Here is a 9,917-nt window from a genome sequence, read left to right as displayed (position 1 = left end):
TGGAGGGGGCGGGGCCGATGCTAGGGGAGGGGCGGCGGGGCGGACCCGCAGCGCAGCCGGCGACCGAGAAGAGCGATTGGTTCTCCGGCTCCAGCTCCCTCGCCGCCTGTTGCTGGTACCTCCGGGCCGCCGCTTCCCGCCCGGTGCCCAGGAGCAGGCGGCCCGAGGGGTGCTGGCGTGCGGGCGACCTCCCACCCTCCCCTCTCCCCGCGCGCAGCCGGACCCCAGCGTCTCTGGGAGCGCGGGCGCCTGCCGGTCTCCCCGTGCGCCCCGGCCCGCGCGCCGAGACCCCGGGCGCCGAGCGGCGACGAACGCGACCTTCCTGAACCAGTATTTTTAAAATATTTAATCTAACACATCCAGGAAGCTCAGTTCAACAAACTCTATGTAAGATAAATAAACTCAAGAGATCCATACTGGGACACATCATTGATTTGCATTTCTCTGATAAAAGAGGTTGAGTACTTTTTAAAATGTGCACTGGCCATCTGGATAGCCTCTTCTGTTTAGTGTCTATTCCAGTCTTTTGTCCTCCCCCCCATNCCTCTTCTGTTTAGTGTCTATTCCAGTCTTTTGTCCTCCCCCCCATGTGGTCTTACCTTTTTCTTATTGATTTACAGAAGTTCTTTATATACTATGAAAGTGTTTTAGAAATTTTTAATTCGTTTATTCTGTTTAATAAGGGGTTCTTCTGTGTGGACCCACTTCGCCCTTTTGTCTGTACCCCCAAGACCACAGATGGTTCACTCATGAGATTTGTCTTGAACATTTGGAAACCATCGAACTTGATGGCTGCTAAGTTTATGCTGGTTGTCTTATTGAAGCCACAGCATGGCAGGAGTTGCAATGGGAGCAGTGGGAATAAGGCAGAGAGAGCTTGTCACTAAGTGTGCTAAACGTGGTCAGATTTGGTTACATAGTGGAAGATGAATTAAAAGACACGATCAGTTAGAAAACTACTGAAATGTTTCAGGAGGGACAATTATGAGGGCCTAAGATAAGGCAATAGTAGGGCTGGAGATGAAATTTGTTGAAAGATGTTAAATAGTAGAATTTATAGGACTTGGGAATCTAACTGAATGGGATGGATTTGGTGGATATGTGGGGATGATTCCTTAAGGTTTCTAGGTTAGACTGTGCCCTTACATAAGATAGTCCAGGAGCAAAACATAATATATTCAGTTTGATGAGTGTTGATTTTGAGAGATCTGTGGGACAATCATGTGTTGATCTCTTGACCCATAATATCTAACTGGTTGGAAGATCTCAGGTGTGTAGTCTGTTCTAGAAAGATGCATTAATTTTTTTATTTTCAAAAAACATAATTTTTATTGAATAGCTCCGGAAGTTTATGCAAAAAATTGGTAACTTCCCTTGCCTTCATGGAAGGGAACTGAGCGTCTGAGACAAAGGATAAGAGAGATTTTTGTTTTCCATCTGAACCATGTGAATGCATTACCTGCTCAAATCGGGGCGCCTGGCTGGCTCAGTCGGTAGAGCATGTGACTCCTGATCTCGGGGTGTGAGTTCAAGCCCCAAGCTGGGCGTAGAGCTTACTTAAAAATAAATAAACAAACCAAAATGGCGTAAAATAGGTTCTTTCCTGTTGTGTAGTGCAAGCAAATTCATGCCACTCTGCCTTCAGTCCTATTCCAGACCACCAGACATACTATTAGAGGTATATTAGAAGTTCTCTTTAAGAAAAATAAGACCTTGAAGGTGTTCGTTTTGTTTTTTTAAATCTCATTGACTCTTGAGAAAGGCCCTTTACCTCTAGGTTGAAGAGCATATTAAAGTCAGGAATGCAGACATGTTTGTCTTCCATTTTCCTGCGCATGTTTTTGATGGCATGGATTGATGTCTCATAATAAAGCTGGGGTCTCCTGCGGAGAGGGAAGTCTTTCACCCAGCTGCAGCAAATCTCGTGTAGTTTGCTGAAGACAGAACGGGCCAATTTCATTGTTTCAATCTCTGTGAAAGAAACACAGACACCCCCAGTGAAGAGCCTTGTAAAGCTGTTTTTCACTTGCCTGCTTGGTAAAGACAGAAGTAGGTCACCTTCATCAAGTTCCTCCTTAAGAGAAGAAATTCCTCCTGAAATGAAGTGTTGCTTCTGACTAGAGAAAATGACAACCAATCTAGTAGAAAATCAGCCAGAAGCTGCCACTATGATATTCTTATGCCATGAGGAGAAAACCTCTCTGGCCAGGATTGGATCTATTCCTAGACTGGATTTCTTCCAACCCTCAAAGTTCTCCGACCACTGCTGTCTAGTTCAGAACACTGGTTCCCTTTTGGTTGGCTGCCTTGGTTATCATCTGGAGAGCCAAGCTCCCCCTGCTTAGAAGAATGACTAAAGGGGGCCTGGGTGGCTCAGTCAGTTAAGTCAGTTAAGTGTCTGCCTTCGGCTTCAGCCGAGGAGTCTGCTTCTCCCTCTCCCTCTGCCTGCTGGTGCTGTCAAATAAATAAAATCTTTAAAAAAAAAAAATGACTGAAATATGAACAGTAGCTATCCAGCCAACTGGAATATGGAAGCCCTATGAAAACATCATTTATTTACCAACTATGGGAATGAGAGTTCATTTTGAATATCATTTGTCTTTGTCTTTTTTTTTTTCCTGACCTCTTCCTTTACCTCCCTCCATTTCCCTAACTTTTCTCTCCTGTAACTGATCAGAATTTGGAACTAAATTATACATTTTTCTTATTTGATGAATTTTTTAATTAAAGTTTTTTGGCAATAGTTTAAATAGTTTAGCTAAAAGGATAGCAAATGAGGTTAAAAAATTTTTTTAAGTTTTTAAAAATCTCTAAGGAAGAAAGTACTTAAACTCCATGGGTGTTACTCTGGGTAGAACGAAGGAGATGGCAACTAGAGGGTTCTTCACCCTAGACTGTTAGTCTACTACTTGATCTATCAAGTGGAGTAGATGAGCTGACTTCGGAGGCTGACTTACATCCCTTGATGGATGGACAGATGTGTAAACCTCTTAGGCAACAGTGAATAGTGTTCAAGAGATTGTATCTCACATCACCCCTGCTCCAGCTGTCCTCTACTCAAGTTGCAGCTATTAAATAACCAATGGGAGATTAAGTTTTCCTAAGCCAGTATTTTAGATTTCCTACATCTCAGGTAAAAAATTTAGAATTCTTCAAAAAAAAAATTTTTTTTTTGTTTTACTAAATTGGGTATAGCTTGACAGCCTGAGAAAACGTGTACCAGATAGGCAATGGCTGCCCTTGACTCCTCTGATCTAGAATGTAAATCCCAAAGGAAAGAGAGTTTGTGTTCTAGAAGGGCCTAGGAACTTTTCTATTCCTTTCCCTGCTGTTGCTTTAATCTGCAACATTTACCTGTTTTCTTATTCAAAATTCTTCCAACAATGACTGTATTCAGAAAGCTTATCTCAAGGTTTTCATTGTCTGTTTTCCTCATTAAGATAGTACACAAGGTGGTACAGCATGTTTTTTGGCTCTCCACCTTGACTTTTTTTTTTTTAAAGATTTTATTTATTTATTTGACAGAGATAGAGACAGCCAGAGAGAGAGGGAACACAAGCAGGGGGAGTGGGAGAGGAAGAAGCAGGCTCATAGCAGAGGAGCCTGATGTGGGGCTCGAGCCCATAACGCTGGGATCACGCCCTGAGCCGAAGGCAGACGCCCAACCACTGTGCCACCCAGGCGCCCCTCCACCTTGACGTTTTTATATAACTGGAAATCAAGGGTATATTTGAAAGAGGAAGGAAGTTCAGAGAGCAAATACAACCTGAGGAGGTGTGTATAAGAGGGAAAAATACAAGCCAGTATTTTTATTGTTTCGACAAACTCCAGTCTTTATTTTTTTAAAGCGTCAGTTGCCAGAGACTCTCTCTTTCAGCCCCCGATTACCTGTTTGTATCACTCCACCCCACCTGGTCTTTGCAGCAGCATAGGTGTGAGTTTGACTCAATCACAACAGAGGACTGCAAAACAGTAAGTAAATTTGGAAACACTGAGGGAGAATGGAGTGGGGGCGAAACAAATAACTGATATTAACTATCAGGATAGTTCCCAGATTCCCAAATAATAGAAACATTATATCATTCTTTGGCTTGTATATTACTCTTACTATATAGACCTGCACTGTCCGGTCATGTTTCTTACTAGCTACATATGGCCATTTAACTTTAATTAAAATTAAGTAAAATCTAAAATTCAGTTTTTGGGTCACATTGGTTGTATTTCAAATGTTCAGTAACTACATATGGCCAATGGCTACCACACTGGGCAACGCAGGTAGAGAACATTTCCATCATTGTGCTGTCTACTGGGCAGCGCTGGTTAGACAGATTAAATTGGTTAGGGGAGGCAATGACAGCTTCCTCTAATATTTAGTAAACTAGTAGATCTGTTCCTATCCCCTCCTAGTTGCTTCTTCCCTTAAGTTCCCATTACACCATCTACTATAGCTCTTGCCACATTTTGTAACGGTAGATAACATCTAGCAAGTGTTACATCCTCTGTCTCTGGAACGCTTCACAAACAGGTAAAACCATTTTCAATCACAGGTCTATCTGAGTCTGACACCCATGCTCTACGTTTCCCAAATTAGACTGTAGATACAGATTGTGCCTTAATTGGTCTTGATTAGTCATAGTACAGTACCTAGCAGATAGCAGGGGCTCATTAGATGTTTATTGAATAAATGAATATGCAAACTTACATAAATTAACTACTAAAAATGTATGCTTTTTTATCATCTATTGTACTTCACTGATCGCTCCATCTATTTCTACAGTGGTGCCATTATTTTATAGTTACTATAACTTTATAACATGTTTTCATATCAGGAAGATTAGTTTTCCTATCTAATATTAATTTTAAAAGATGTCACGTGGTAGTTTGACATGTTTATTCTTCCAGAGGAGTTTTCTAATTATTTTGCCAAATTTGAGGAGGGAAATCTGTTGCCATTGTGTTTGGGATCACCTTGAATTTGTAAAGTAATTTGCAAAAAGAATTAATGTCTTTTTCATATTGAGTCTTATCCAGGAACAAGTTATGTTGTTTCATTAATTTAAATCCTTTTTCTGTTGCTCGGCAGAGTTTTAACATAAGATCTAGGATCTTTTTTTTTTTTTTTTAAGTAATCTCTATTCCCAATGTGGGGCTCAAACTCACAACCCGGAGATAGAGTCACATGCTCTTATAACTGAGCCAGCCAGGTGCCCCAAGATCTTCATATTTCTTAATGAACTTATTCCTAGTTATTTTACTTATTTCCTATTTTGAGTCAGAACTTTGCTTTAATGTGTTACTTGACGCCTAGCACACCTTCCTCTTTCTACCAGAGACATTTCCTTCTCTACTCTCAGTCCATGTGCATCTAGGGGTAAAACACGCGGCTCAGGTCTACCTAATTAGACAATCACATTCCTCTGGCTATACTGATTGGTTCAGGAATAGGAAATAATCCAAGCTGGGCTGGTTAGAATGAATCCTGTGATTTATGGAAGAGCAACTGAGTGAAGTTACTCTTACTTTCCTGCTTGATTTGAGCCTGGACAGATGAAGACCTGGCGCTTCTAGCAGTCATCTTGCCACTACATGGAGCCTGAAAATAAAATCAAAATTAAAGAGGGGCACCTGGCTGGCTCAGTCGGTAGAGCACATGACTCTAGATCTCAGGGTCGTGGGTTTGAGCCCCGTGTTTGATGTGGAGCCTGCTTAAAAAGAAAGAAAGGAAGAAAGCAAAGAAAGAAAACAGCTGAGATTTGGAGAAATGCCAGGTTGGGATGAATCACGTGAGGCTCTGAATCTAGCTGTGTAGCCCATATATTGAAGGGTAGCCAATACTTTTTTGCTAAAGCCAGTTTGAGTTGTGTTACTGGTCACTTGCAACCAAAAAATTCTTAAGTATACATTATGCATAAATGCTAGATTTTGGTCTGAGCCAAATTTTGTCTTACAAAGTCCAAGATGTACTCATCTAGCTCTACTTTATTAAGTATATTTTTAAAATTAGCAATGGATAATTGAATTTTATCAAATGCTTCTTTGGGCATCTTTTGGGATTATTCTGGTATTTTTCTTTGACCTATTAATATATAAATTATGCTAACAGACTCATATTACTTTTGTTTTGTTTATGGTCTCCTCAGCACAGTGCTAAGCTTATGGAAGGACTTCAATAAATGAATGAATGAATGAACTGTTGTCCTCAATATACAAATATTTTCAGATTTTTTACATTGATTACTAAGACTGATCTTTCATTTCCCTTTTTAGTTTTATTTCAGGCAAGTTTTCATATCAGTGTTATTCATTGCAAATTTTCCTTACTTATGCAATTGGGTAATTCATTTTAAAAAGCATTGGAATTGTCTCTTTGCTCATTTGAAAATGTTCACCTGTAGAATCACCTATTCTTTGTCCTTTTTAGAAGATAGCTCCTTGACAATCTTCTTAATCTCTTTCTTCTTACGTAAAGTATGTTAATTTGTATTTTTCTAGAAAATACCCAGGTTTTCAGATTTATTTACACAAAGTTTTCATAATTCTTTTAATTTCCTCTGTGTTAGTGATAATTTTCCCCTTCTTGTTTTTAATTTTTACATTGGGGTATTTCAAATTGATTTTAGGTTGTCTGAATAGGAGTTATATCCGCCAAACTAAAGTTGTACCGAGACACACAAGGTTGTTTAGCAAACACTCTGGTAGGGATGACATNCACGCCCTGAGCCGAAGGCAGACGCTTAACCGCTGTGCCACCCAGGCGCCCCAAGGATTTTTTTTTTTTAAGTCTGTTTTTGGAAACAACTGAGAAACAAAGGCATTTCAGTGGGGACTTGAGTGCCTTTAAGCCACTGACAGCAGGCCTTACTCAGTATGCTTATTTCCCACTCTGATGTATGGATAAACACATTATGCCCTGTAGAGACTCTCCTCAGTGCAGTTCACACTGATTTGGGTTCAAGAGATTAAGGACTTGCAAATAGTTAGAATTCAAATAGATCATTCTGAATCACAGCCATGGCATGGAGACACTACTGCGTAATCTTTTGAAAANTGCGTAATCTCTTGAAAAAACAAAATCAGAATGACCAATGATACCAACAAAAGAAAAAAAAACCCAAAAAACCCTTCATTTCACTTTGCTATCTTACGGGGGTTCGGTTCCAAAGCAGGCATGCAGGGCTACACTTCAGTCTTGCTACGTTAAGTATTCTCCTTCTGCAAGGAGTGCAGAACATCAGTATATAAATAATTGCTGCCTGAAATGGAAAAATAAAATAAAAAAGGGTGTGAAAAAGAGAAAATTGTCCCAAGTAGCAATCCGCCCCCTCGCAGCTGTAAATTACTCATTAGTCGTTAATGTCACTGTACTGAGCTGGAGCTGAGTCAGCCACCGCCCAGGCTGCAGTGAAGCAGAATTCCATCTCCCTCATCTTTTCATTACAGGGCTTCCACTTCATGCATCAGTACCAGAGGAAAGACCAATGCTGTGCAGCAGGAATTCCATCCAAGTTGACTCTGGAACAATTGGGTTCCAAGTGAATCAATTACTCACAGTAAAAACAAGAGGAGGAATTCCTTTCTTGCCCATTTTCTGTCAAAAATAATCTAGAAAGATAAAGGAAGAACAGATCTGCCTCAAGTTCTCTGGGATCTAGCTATTCTGATTCATTAATATATGCTTTGTTCCTTATGCACCATGTTTACAGGCAAATGCTTAAAATAGAACAAATAAAGTGAAATATTAAGATTCCTTAACAATTTTGAGTACTAATTCCTAATTTTTACAAACATTGCTATTTCTTTAAACCCTGTCAAATATGTATAAGGCTAATATGTTAATAAATATGCCTTCATTAATAAACAAAGCCTCTTAGGGGCGCCTGGGTGGCTCAGTTGGTTAAGTGTCTGTCTTGGGCTCAGGTCATGATCCCGGGGTCCTGGGATCGAGCCCTGCATCGGGCTCCCTGCTCCTTGGGGAGCCTGCTTCTCCCTCTCCCTCTGCCGGCTGCTCCCCCTGCTTGTGCTCTCTCTCAAATAAATAAATAAAATCTTTATAAATAAATAAATAAAGCCTCTTAATTTGCCTGGAAAAAAGATGTACAGTGATCCGTGCAATTAAATCACATGTTACACAGTTGTCATGTAGAACTCTTTATTGGTAGAAATAAAATTTAATATAATTAATTAGAAGTTTTATCACGACTAATTTCTTGAATTTTTATGTGATTTTTTTACTTGGATTCTTAAAGGAAAGCTAAATATTTTAAATAGGTCTTGCTCAAACTCTCTCCCCTCACTCTCTCATATTTTCTGTTGTGTCTTCACACTTCTCACTTTACTCTTTCCACTTATCTAGGCATTATTCTGTTAATATTCTGATAATATTGTTATATTAATCTCTTGCTCTAATTATCATCACATTTTCAAAATATACCTGTATTTTCCCCTCCTTTTATTGACTAGTTTGAAATATATATTGGCATTTTTTTCTCTTGCTAACTGCTATATAATCAACAAGTGGGTAAACATAATTAGATTTCAAATAATGTAGAAAAGGTACTCACCCACAGTCCCTTCTGTGCAGTCTGTTTCCTTTGCGATGTAATGTGCAGAAAGATCACTCTGGAGGACTTCATCTGATGTGGCTCTGGCTAAAGCAGCAGCCAAAAAGGAAGGGCAATTACTGAAAGAAAAAAGGGCTATTTCAGTAAGAATTAGGAAATAATACATTTAACATTACTAATTAATTATTAACATATCTGTCTCAAAACAAAATTATGTCTTGAAACACCACTCAACATATTTATCAAGGGCATATTATGTGCGGCACATGCTGCCTGGGCACTGGGTATACACAGACATGCCCTCTGACCCAGTAGGGCTTGAAATCAAGGGAGACACATGATAAATAAGTAAACAAACAGGATACAACTTAAAATTGGGATAAGTTTTATAAAAGAAAAACAGGATACAGTGATAGAGAATAATAGAGGGGGTACTTACTCAGAATGGTCAAGAATCCATGTCTTGGATAAGAAAGAGTCGGTTCTGTGGGGGTGGGAAGTTGGGAGAGAATATTCCAGGCAGAGAAAACAGCATGTGTACAGATCCTTTCTGAGAGCTTGGTATGTGTGAGGAACTGAAAAAGCCCAGAGAAGATGAAGTATGGTGGATAAAGAGGAAAGATGGCAGGGAATAAGGCCAGAGGGACAGGCAACGGCCAGTTATATGAACCTTTTAGATCATGGGAAGGAATCTGGATCTCACTCAAAATGGAGTGGGAAATCACTGAAGGCTGTGGGCAAGAGCACACCGTAACCAGACATACGAACTAAATTACGACTTTGCTGTGCCAAAGGAAATCAGAAAGGAGCAAGAATGAAGGAGGTGGCCAATAAGGAGATTGTTGTAATCCAGGTGAGACTGAAAAAAAAGTGAGTATATTCTAAAGAAAGAAAATACAGAACTTGGTGATTATTGGAATACAGAGATAAAAGAATTAAGGCTGAGTCCTGGGTTTTGGTCTGAGCAACTAGGTGAATAGTGGCATCATTCACCCAGACGGAGAAACCGGGAAAAGAACAGATTTGTGGAGGCAAAGGGTAAAGAAGAAAACAAGAATTTTAGCATGTTAAGTTGGAAATATCTGGGAGATATCTTAATGAAGATATCAAATGAAGTGAAAGTTATTAGATATTCTAGTGTGGAGCTCAGAGATGTTAGGAAATTTGGAAGTCACAAATATATGGGTGGTATTTAAAACTATTGAAATAGAGTATATTACATAGGGAGAAATTATAAAAAAAAGAATTGCCTCTTGTTTTCCAAACCCTTTTAGAATAGGAAAGTTATCTCACGCCTCACCACTGTATGCTGGGGAGTTATGGGAAAGTTGTAGATAGTTTGCTTCTTCAGTCACC

The 9,917-nt window shown here is 39.7% G+C and overlaps 1 long non-coding RNA gene across 1 annotated transcript; it reads right to left on the bottom strand.

The window, feature by feature from the left end:
* Positions 1-1,301: 1,301 nt before the first annotated feature.
* LOC117798358 lies at positions 1,302-9,911 on the bottom strand. The gene is made up of 2 exons (XR_004622878.1): positions 8,562-9,911; positions 1,302-1,971 (listed from the first exon to the last, which is right to left on the bottom strand). It is a non-coding gene; the product is annotated as an uncharacterized LOC117798358 (long non-coding RNA).
* Positions 9,912-9,917: the final 6 nt, after the last annotated feature.

Source organism: Ailuropoda melanoleuca, unplaced genomic scaffold, assembly GCF_002007445.2.
Source record: "Ailuropoda melanoleuca isolate Jingjing unplaced genomic scaffold, ASM200744v2 unplaced-scaffold3075, whole genome shotgun sequence".
Taxonomy (NCBI): Eukaryota; Metazoa; Chordata; class Mammalia; order Carnivora; family Ursidae; genus Ailuropoda; species Ailuropoda melanoleuca.
Note: the sequence above shows the minus strand (reverse complement) of the source record. Positions and strands in the feature narration are given on the sequence as shown.